The 10,094-nt window shown below is 49.5% G+C and overlaps 1 pseudogene; it reads left to right on the top strand.

Moving 5' to 3' along the window:
* The first annotated feature begins 7,076 nt into the window (after positions 1 to 7,076).
* LOC119357591 overlaps positions 7,077 to 10,094 on the top strand; it is a 6,919-nt pseudogene continuing 3,901 nt past the window's right edge.

Here is a 10,094-nt window from a genome sequence, read left to right as displayed (position 1 = left end):
GAGGAGGTGGAGAGAAGGAAGGAGAAGGGGGGCCGTGTGCCCTTCCCTTTCCCAATTCGGATTGGGGCAAGGGGGGTTGCGCGCCACCTCCTGTTGCCTCTCCTCTTCCACTACTTTGGGCCCATGAGACCCAATAACCCCCGGGGGGTTCCGGTAACCCCCCGGTACTCCGGTATATATCTTATAACCCCTGGAACCATTCCGGTGTCCGAATATAGTCGTCCAATATATCAATCTTCATGTCTCGACCATTTCGAGACTCCTCGTCATGTCCGTGATCACATCCAGGACTCCTAACAACCTTCGATACATCAAAACTCATAAACTCATAATATAACCGGCATCAAAACGTTAAGTGTGCGGACCCTACGGGTTCGAGAACTATGTAGACATGACCGAGACATGTCTCCGGTCAATAACCAATAGCGGAACCTGGATGCTCATATTGGCTCCCAGATATTCTACGAAGATCTTTATCGGTCAGACCGCATAACAACATATGTTGTTCCCTTTGTCATCGGTATGTTACTTTCCCGAGATTCGATCGTCGGTATCTCAATACCTAGTTCAATCTCGTTACCGGCAAATCTCTTTACTCGTTCCGTAATACATCATTCCGCAACTAACTCATTTAGTTGCAATGCTTGCAAAGCTTAAGTGATGTGCATTACCGAGAGGGCCCACAGATACCTCTCCGACAATTGGAGTGACAAATCCTAATCTCGAAATACGCCAACCCAACAAGTACCTTTGGAGACACCTGTAGAGCACATTTATAATCACCCAGTTATGTTGTGACGTTTGGTAGCACACAAAGTGTTCCTCCGGTAAACGGGAGTTGCATAATCTCATAGTCATAGGAACATGTATAAGTTATGAAGAAAGCAATAACAACAAATTAAACGATCAAGTGCTAAGCTAACGGAATGGATCAAGTCAACCACATCATTCTCCTAATGATGTGATCCCGTTAATCAAGTGACAACTCATGTCTATGGTTAGGAAACATAACCATCTTCGATCAACGAGCTAGTCAAGTAGAGGCATACTAGTGACACTTTGTTTGTCTATGTATTCACACATGTATTATGTTTCCGGTTTAATACAATTCTAGCATGAATAATAAACATTTGTCATGATATAAGGAAATAAATAATGACTTTATTATTGCCTCTAGGGCATATTTCCTTCACTTGATGGCATGGAGATCATCTCCGCGAGCCATATGGATATGGAGGATAAAGTTCTCAATCCAGACCCCAGGGTCTGTGGTCCCGTCGTATGCCTCTATGTTCACTGGTTTGAATCCTTCTGGAAATTCGTGGTCCAGCACCTCATCGGTGAAACATAGGGGGTGTGCGGCACCCCTGTATTTGGATGTATCATGGTGTTCAGACGGTTGTGGTATTCGGTTTTGGTTTTGTGCCGGAGCGCGCTTCCTAGATCCATAGATGGATCTGGTTATACTGGTTTTTTGGCGCAAGTCCTCACGTAGATCATGTGTTGACTTATGTGCGTCCTTGTTAGCCGCTCTATCGCGGTCACAAGGTGGTTGATCCGACCGGTTGGCCATTTTATTTTTTCGGCTGTGTGGGCTCTAAGGCCTCATCGTCGAATTCAGGTAATAGCTTGTGCTTTGGATAGCTCTTTGTGTGGTAACTTTCACCATACTTTTCTTCGTTGTCGAGCACTTTGTTCCACCTGCTGTTGAGAGTATTTTGTGCGGCCTTAAGCCTTTGCTTCTGCTTCTTCAGACTCCTCGCTGTGGCAATAAGCCTTCTGCGGAGGTTCTCTTGTTCCAAGTGCGTTTCCGGGATGATGTGTGCATCTTCATCCGGACTGTTTTCCTCCCCAAAGGGGGTTTGATGAGGTTTATCCTCGGCGTCGCCATGTTCGGACATCGGATCCGTACTATGTTCGCCATTTGCAGTTTCATCGTGCTCTGCCGCTGGGTCAATGTGGTCGTCGTTTCCTGTGGAGTCGACTGGAGTGTTATTTTCTCTTGCATTGTTATCGTTGTTTTTGCCGAGGCGGGATTTTGAGCGGCGCCTACATCGACGCTTTGATTGCTTCTCGAGGGAGCTATTCTTCGCTGCATCCTGCCGTTCTTCGTCATTGTTTTCTTTGGGTGTATCCACCATGTATATGTCATGTGGTGAAGTGGTTGTCCAGCGCCTTGTGGGCACTGGTTCCTGTTCCACTCCTGCATCGTCGTCCATGCCGTCGATGTCTTCGGAGTCGAAATCGAGCATGTCGGTTAAATCATCAACAGAGGCTACTAAGTGGGTGGTGGGTGGGCAGCGAATTTCTTCGTCGTCCGCATCCCATTCTAGCCGGACATAGTTCGGTCAAGGATCTCCTGACAAGGAGAGAGACCTTAATGAATTTAGCACGTCGCCGAAAGGTGAGTGCTGAAAGATATTCGTGGAGGTGAACTCCATGATCGGCGCCCAATCGCATTTGATAGGCACGGACGCAGGCGGCTCGGAGTCCGTGGCCAGAGACGAATCCAGTGGTTCGGCAACACGGCTCTCGTAAGGGGTGAAGTCAGTTTTCGGCTCCATCGCCACTGAGAGTGCGGCCTCCATGGTGGGGTCTATCCCCCCGTCCTCGGATGGCGCAATTTGCTCCGGATTGAGGGCCGGAGTAGTTGCAGGTGTGATCTCCCAAACACTGTCCGATGGCAGAGTTAGGTCATGCTCGTCGTGATTGTGCGGCGCACCTGACATGGGCTCGAATCCGTCGAAGATCAAGTCTCCACGGATATCGGCAGTGTAGTTTAAGTTTTCGAATGTGACCTGATGGCCAGGGGCGTAGCTCTCGATCTGCTCCAAATGGCCAAGCGAGTTGGCCCGCAGTGCGAAGCCGCCGAATACGGAGATCTGTCCGAGGAGGAAAACCTCACCCTGCACCGCATCGTTACCGATGATTGAAGGAGCCATCAAGACTTACCATGACGGAACAGTGGAACTCTCAATGAAAGCACCAATGTCGGTGTCAAAACCGGCGGATCTCGGGTAGGGGGTCCTGAACTGTGCGTCTAAGGCGGATGGTAACAGGAGGCGGGGGACACGATGTTTACCCAGGTTCGGGCCCTCTTGATGGAGGTAATACCCTGCGTCCTTCTTGATTGATCTTGATGATGTGAGTATTACAAGAGTTGATCTACCACGAGATCGTAGAGGCTAAACCCTAGAAGCTAGCCTATGGTATGATTGTTGTTGTCCTACGGACTAAACCCTCCGGTTTATATAGACACCGGAGGGGTCTAGGGTTACACATAGTCGGTTACAAGGGAGGAGATCTACATATCTGTATTGCCAAGCTTGCCTTCCACGCTAAGGAGAGTCCTATGGGACGAAGTCTTCAATCTTGTATCTTCATAGTCCAACAGTCCGGCCAAAGGATATAGTCCGGCTGTCCGGAGACCCCCTAATCCAGGACTCCCTCACTCCATGACATTCAAAACGTTGTTGAAGTCCCGGTTCTAAGCCGTAAAGCATGGCACACTGAACTATCGAGTAGTCATCATCTTTGCTCTGCCAGTCTGGTGTTGCTCCTGCAGCAGGTTTGGCACTTAGAAGTGCTTCCAAGACGTAATTCTTCTATGCAGCAATGAGGATAATCCTCAAGTTACGGACCCAGTCCGTGTAATTGCTACCATCATCTTTCAACTTTGCTTTCTCAAGGAACGCATTAAAATTCAACGGAACAACAGCACGACCCATCTATCTACAACAAACATAGACATGCAAAATACTAGCAGGTACTAAGTTCATGATAAATTTAAGTTCAATTAATCATATTATGTAAGAACTCCCACTTAGATAGACATCCCTCTAAACATCTAAGTGATCACGTGATCCAAATCAACTAAATCATAATCGATCATCACGTGAAATGTAGTTTTCAATGGTGAACATCACTATGTTGATCATATCTACTATATGATTCACGCTCGACCTTTCGGTCTCAATGTTCCGAGGCCATATCTGCATATGCTAGGCTCGTCAAGTTTAACTTGAGTATTCTGCGTGTGCAAAACTGGCTTGCACCCGTTGTAGATGGACGTAGAGCTTATCACACCTGATCATCACGTGGTATCTGGGCACGACGAACTTTGGCAACGGTGCATACTCAGGGAGAACACTTTTATCTTGAAATTTAGTGAGAGATCATCTTATAATGCTACCGTCAATCAAAGCAAAATAAGATGCATAAAAGATAAACATCACATGCAATCAATATAAGTGATATGATATGGCCATCATCATCTTGTGCTTGTGATCTCCATCTCCGAAGCACCGTCATGATCACCATCGTCACCGGTGCGACACCTTGATCTCCATCGTAGCATCGTTGTCGTCTCGCCAACTATTGCTTCTACGACTATCGCTACCGCTTAGTGATAAAGTAAAGCAATTACAGGGCGATTGCATTGCATACAATAAAGCGACAACCATATGGCTCCTAGCAGTTGCCGATAACTCGGTTACAAAACATGATCATCTTATACAATAAAATATAGCATCATGTCCTGACCATATCATATCACAACATGCCCTGCAAAAACAAGTTAGACGTCCTCTACTTTGTCATTGCAAGTTTTACGTGGCTGCTACGGGCTGAGCAAGAACTGTTCTTACCTACGCATCAAAACCACAACGATAGTTTGTCAAGTTAGTGATGTTTTAACCTTCTCAAGGACCGGGCGTAGCCACACTCGGTTCAACTAAAGTTGGAGAAACTGACACCCGCCAGCCACCTGTGTGCAAAGCACGTCGGTAGAACCAGTCTCGCGTAAGCGTACGCGTAATGTCGGTCTGGGCCGCTTCATCCAACAATACCACCGAACCAAAGTATGACATGCTGGTAAGCAGTATGATTTGTATCGCCCACAACTGACTTGTGTTCTACTCGTGCATATAACATCAACGCATATAACCAAGCTCGGATGCCACTGTTGGGGAACGTAGTAATTTCAAAAACAATCCTACGCACACGCAAGATCATGGTGATGCATAGCAACGAGAGGGGAGAGTGTGTCCACGTACCCTTGTAGACCGAAAGCGGAAGCGTTAGCACAATGCGGTTGATGTAGTCGTACGTTTTCACAATCCGACCGATCAAGTACCGAACGCACGGCACCTCCGAGTTCTGCACATGTTCAACTTGATGGCGTCCCTCGAACTCCAATCCAGCCGATCTTTGAGGGAGAGTTTCGTCAGCACGATGGCGTGGTGACGATGTTGATGTTCTACTATCGCAGGGCTTCGCCTAAGCACCGCTACAATATTATTGAGGTGGACTATGGTGGAGAGGGGCACCGCACACGGCTAAAAGATCCAAGAGATCAATTGTTGTGTCTATGGGGTGCCCCTCTCCTTCGTATATAAAGGAGGGGAGGAGAGGGCCGGCCAAGGGGAGGAGGCGCGCCCAAGGGGGGAGTCCTACTCCCACCGGGAGTAGGACTCCTCCTTTTCCTATTTGGAGAGGGAGAGGGAAGGAAGAGGAAGGAGGGAGGAAGGAAAGGGGGGCCGGCCCCCTTCCCAATTCGGATTGGGCTTAGGGGGGGGCGCCCCCTCCCTTGCTCCTTCCCCCTCCTTTCCACTAAAGCCCATTAAGGCCCATATACCTCCTGGAGGGTTCCGATAACCTTCCGGTGCTCCGGTATTATCCCGATCTCACCCGGAACCATTCCGGTATCCAAATATAGTCGTCCAATATATCGATCTTTACGTCTTCAACATTTCGAGACTCCTCGTCATGTCCGTGATTATATCCTGGACTCCGAACTACCTTCGGTACATCAAAAACCATAAACTCATAGTATAACCGTCATCGAACTTTAAGCATGCGGACCCTACGGGTTTGAGAACTATGTAGACATGACCGAGACACGTCTTCGGTCAATAACCAAAACATGGACACTCATATTGGCTCCTACATATTCTACGAAGATCTTTATCGGTCAAACCGCATAACAACATACGTTGTTCTTTTTGTCATCGGTATGTTACTTGCTCAAGATTCGATCGCCGGTATCTCAATACCTAGTTCAATCTCGTTATCGGCAAGTCTCTTTACTCGTTCTGTAACACATCATCCCGCAACTAACTCATTAGTTGCAATGCTTGCAAGGCTTAAGTGATGTGTATTACCGAGTGGGCCCAGAGATACCTCTCCGACAATCGGAGTGACAAATCCTAATCTCGAAATACGCCATCCCAATAAGTACCTTCGGAGACACCTGTAGAGTACCTTTATAATCACCCAGTTACGCTGTGACGTTTGGTAGCACACAAAGTGTTCCTCCGGTAAACGGGAGTTGCATAATCTCATAGTCATAGGAACATATATAAGTCATGAAGAAAGCAATAGCAACAAACTAAACGATTAAGTTCTAAGCTAACGGAATGGGTCTAGTCAATCACATCATTCTCCTAATGATGTGATCCCGTTTATCAAATGACAACTCTTTGTCTATGGCTAGGAAACATAACCATATTTGATTAACGAGCTAGTCAAGTAGAGGCATACTAGTGACACTTTGTTTGTCTATGTATTCACACATGTATCATGTTTCCGGTTAATACAATTCTAGCATGAATAATAAACATTTTTCATGATATAAGGAAATAAATAATAACTGTATTATTGCCTCTAGGGCATATTTCCTTCACGGTGGTGGCCCGGTAGTGCTTGCTCGTGGTGGTGTGGGTGCTGGTGGCTAGTTTCTGACGGGGCTCCGCCTTTCTTTGCGGGTGCGTGAGGCGTGGGAAGATGGCGTGATGGTGGCTCATGGTGGGTTATGATGGGGGCTAGCATGGGGGTGGAGGGTCAGAGGCTCCGACGGCCGGCACTACCGATGCTTCCCGATGACCAGAGATGTCGGTCTTGGGCCGCTCCCCGTTGAGATCTAGAGTGACTAGATCTGACGGGGCTCTGACTATTGTGTCCTTCAGAGGTGCTGCTGGCAGGTGGTTGGCGACGCGATCCCGAGTGCGAGGGCTTTCTCCAACCCCGCGGTCTAGTGCTTGCTCGCTAGCCAGCCGTGGTGGCGATGTTACCCGGCTATGGCCCGCCTCCGGCTGGCCGTGAGGTGGGACCTCAAGGGTTGGTGGGGAGGTGCCTACCTCCCCTCCGGGCAGTGGTGTCTGCGTGTTATGGCGTCAGTGAGAGGTTCGTAGTAGGATGCCGGGGCGGGGGCCTTGGGTGGCGGGCTACTCGGTCGGCTATCCGATAGGTCATCGAGTAGCGGTGGTGGCAATGCTCCTCGGTCGTGTGGACGACGAGGAGTGTTGCATTGGGAGGCCTTGGCGTCCTCTCTGCCATGGCATGGGAGGTGCCCAGATCTGGCTCTGGTGATCTCGGCTTCATCGTGGCGGCTGGCTCAAATCTTGTATGGCTCGGGGAAGCGATTGGGTGAAAGCTCTGTGCTTCGGCGCCAACAACGACGACACCCGCGGGTGCCGCTTTCCTCATGAGGACGTTGCGTAGCTCACTTCCCCCGTCAGAGCTCCTGATAAATACCTTGGTCCGTTTCGTCGAATGCGGCAATGGCGACGCTTTGTGCCGTTCTCCCTCTTGAGGGTGTTGCCGAGGAGCCCGTGTGTCGTTGGTCGTTGCTAGTGTAGTCTTTAGGTCCTGCTTTTTTCTTGCTTGGTGTCATAGTCGTGTTTCGACCATGTATCGTGTCCCTTTTTTTGAGTTCTGCTTTGTTTGTGGGTTTCGTCACCACCATGTATCGTTCGCCGTGTACTTGTGATCTTTGCTTTACCTATAAAGCGGAGCGAAAGCCTGTTTATGAGAGGGAACAGAAACTCCTTGACCCGTGACAATACCACCTTTTCAGCGAAAAGATAAGCTTCAAACTCAGTCGTTAATTTGTATCAGAAGTTTTGAACTTTTGGAATCAAGGGTGGTGTAGAGGTTAGCGAAGCAAGGCTCTCGTGATTTTACAAGAGGGCGGTTAGATGCAAGTGCTTAGGTAGTAGCGTGTTATTTTCTGCCGTTCTTGCAATTGGTTTATGCTTACTCCTACATGCAAAAAAAAAATAATGTCAGGACCAACAGACATAGTATATTAGGGTGGGACAGACATATGCCAAACATGTGATGAGATGCAGGCGTTCATATGCAGATTTTTGGTCTAAGTTAGCTGCGTGTCATCTGATGGCCATGCCGTGGATTTCCCGATCCTATCACCAGGGGAAACTGTGCAAGGTGATTTAGTGCGGTTTCATATCATGAATGATACTCCCTTCGCCCCATAATATAAAAGCGTTTAAAAAGTACATACTATTTAGAAAGAAGCATAACAGAAGATAAAGTTACAGCGGTTATAAACCGCACTTCCGGATTTAGTCATATGGTTTCACTTTCTAACAAAATCCAGTCGAATCGAGGTTGGAGCAGCCGGACCGGTATAGCCTAATATTTCAGTCACTGGTGTGACTAGTCAGCAGTGACAGTGGCATTCCTACTCCGACATGGACAGCTGAGAGAGATCGATGTTAACTCAATCCAGCATACTGTCAACTGCTCCGATACAAAAAAACTTTGCATTACCGAGCCATCTGCTTCCGCAATCAAACACGTGCCCAGGGCTGGAACGAGTCCTTCATGTTTGCCAATGCATTTTGTGCTTGTGACCAAGGCTAGATATAGCCGACACCGCTTTGCAGCATCAATAGCACATTAGCTACTTCGTACTAGTATGATTTAGGCCTTAACGACCGATGGGTTGGCAGGCTCTCCGATGCTTCGCCGGGGCCGCCGTGTTGATCCTTCTTATAGTCATGCCGGTTTAGTGCGTCCGACGACCGGCTTGTCCCCGGGAAGCCGCTCTCCCCTGGCTCCACCATCGTCTCCGACGGCGGTGCCTTCACCTTGGGCTTCTTCGCCCCCTCCAACTCCACTCCCAACGAGCTGTACCTGGGCATCTGATACAATGACATCCCCAAGCTCACCGTCGTGTGGGTCGCCAACCGAGAAACCCCGGCCACCAACACCACTTCGTCTGCATCACCGACACTCTCCTTCACCAACACCTCCAATCTCGTTCTCTCCAAACGAGATGGTGGTGAACGTGTTCTTTGGGCAACAACCAACGTGGGTGCTGCACCAGCGTCATCTCCCCCGACGACGGCAGTGCTTCTGAACACCGGCAATCTCGTCATCCACTCGCCAAACGGCACCATGCTGTGGCAAAGCTTTGAACACCCGGCCGACACGTTCCTCCCCGGCATGAAGATCCGGTACAGGTACGGGGCGCGTGTGGACAACGAGCGCATGGTGGCCTGGAAGGGCTCTAGCGACCCCTCACCAGGGCGCTTCTCCTTTGGGGTCGATCGGAACACGCTCCTCCAGACGTTCCTCTCGGACGGGTCACGCCCGGTGGTACGTAGCGCCACATGGATGGGAGACCTAGTGATGAGCCAACGCATGAACAACAACTCCATTATCGTCTACACCGCCTTCGTTGACAACGAGGAAGAGATATATATGTCACGTACACCCTCTCCGAAGGTGCCGCCCACACAAGGTACGTGGTGACGTAGCTACTCAGGCGAGTACCAGCTCCAAAGCTGGAGTAGCTGGACATCGACATGGGATGTCCTCTGGAAGTGGCCGTCCGCCGAATGCACCCGCTACGGTTACTGCGGCCCATACGGCTACTGCGACGAGACGGTGTTGCCAGCCCCATCATGTAAATGCCTTGACGGTTTTGAGCCAGCAAACATTGAGGAGTGGGCAAATGGTAGGTTCTCGACCGGCTGCCGACGGAAGGAGCCGTTGCACGGTTGCGGCGATGGTTTCTTGGCCTTGCCAGGGACGAAGTCACCAGACAGGTTCACTCGCGTAGGCGGTGGCGGGAGTACATTCGAGGAGTGTGCGGCCGAGTGCAACCGCAACTGCTCATGCGTTGGGTACGCATATGCGAAATTGAGCAGCGGCAGGTCCGGCGGAGATGTGGCAAGGTGCTTGGTGTGGGCTGGGAAAAAAAATTATATGAGACCAGGTCTCATATAAATCAGGTGAGACCCGCCCTGATGGATGACATGTGGCATTCACAAATCACAAAGCATCTA

This window comes from Triticum dicoccoides, chromosome 2A, assembly GCF_002162155.2.
Source record: "Triticum dicoccoides isolate Atlit2015 ecotype Zavitan chromosome 2A, WEW_v2.0, whole genome shotgun sequence".
Taxonomy (NCBI): Eukaryota; Viridiplantae; Streptophyta; class Magnoliopsida; order Poales; family Poaceae; genus Triticum; species Triticum dicoccoides.
This window is presented reverse-complemented; position numbering and strand designations above follow the sequence as displayed.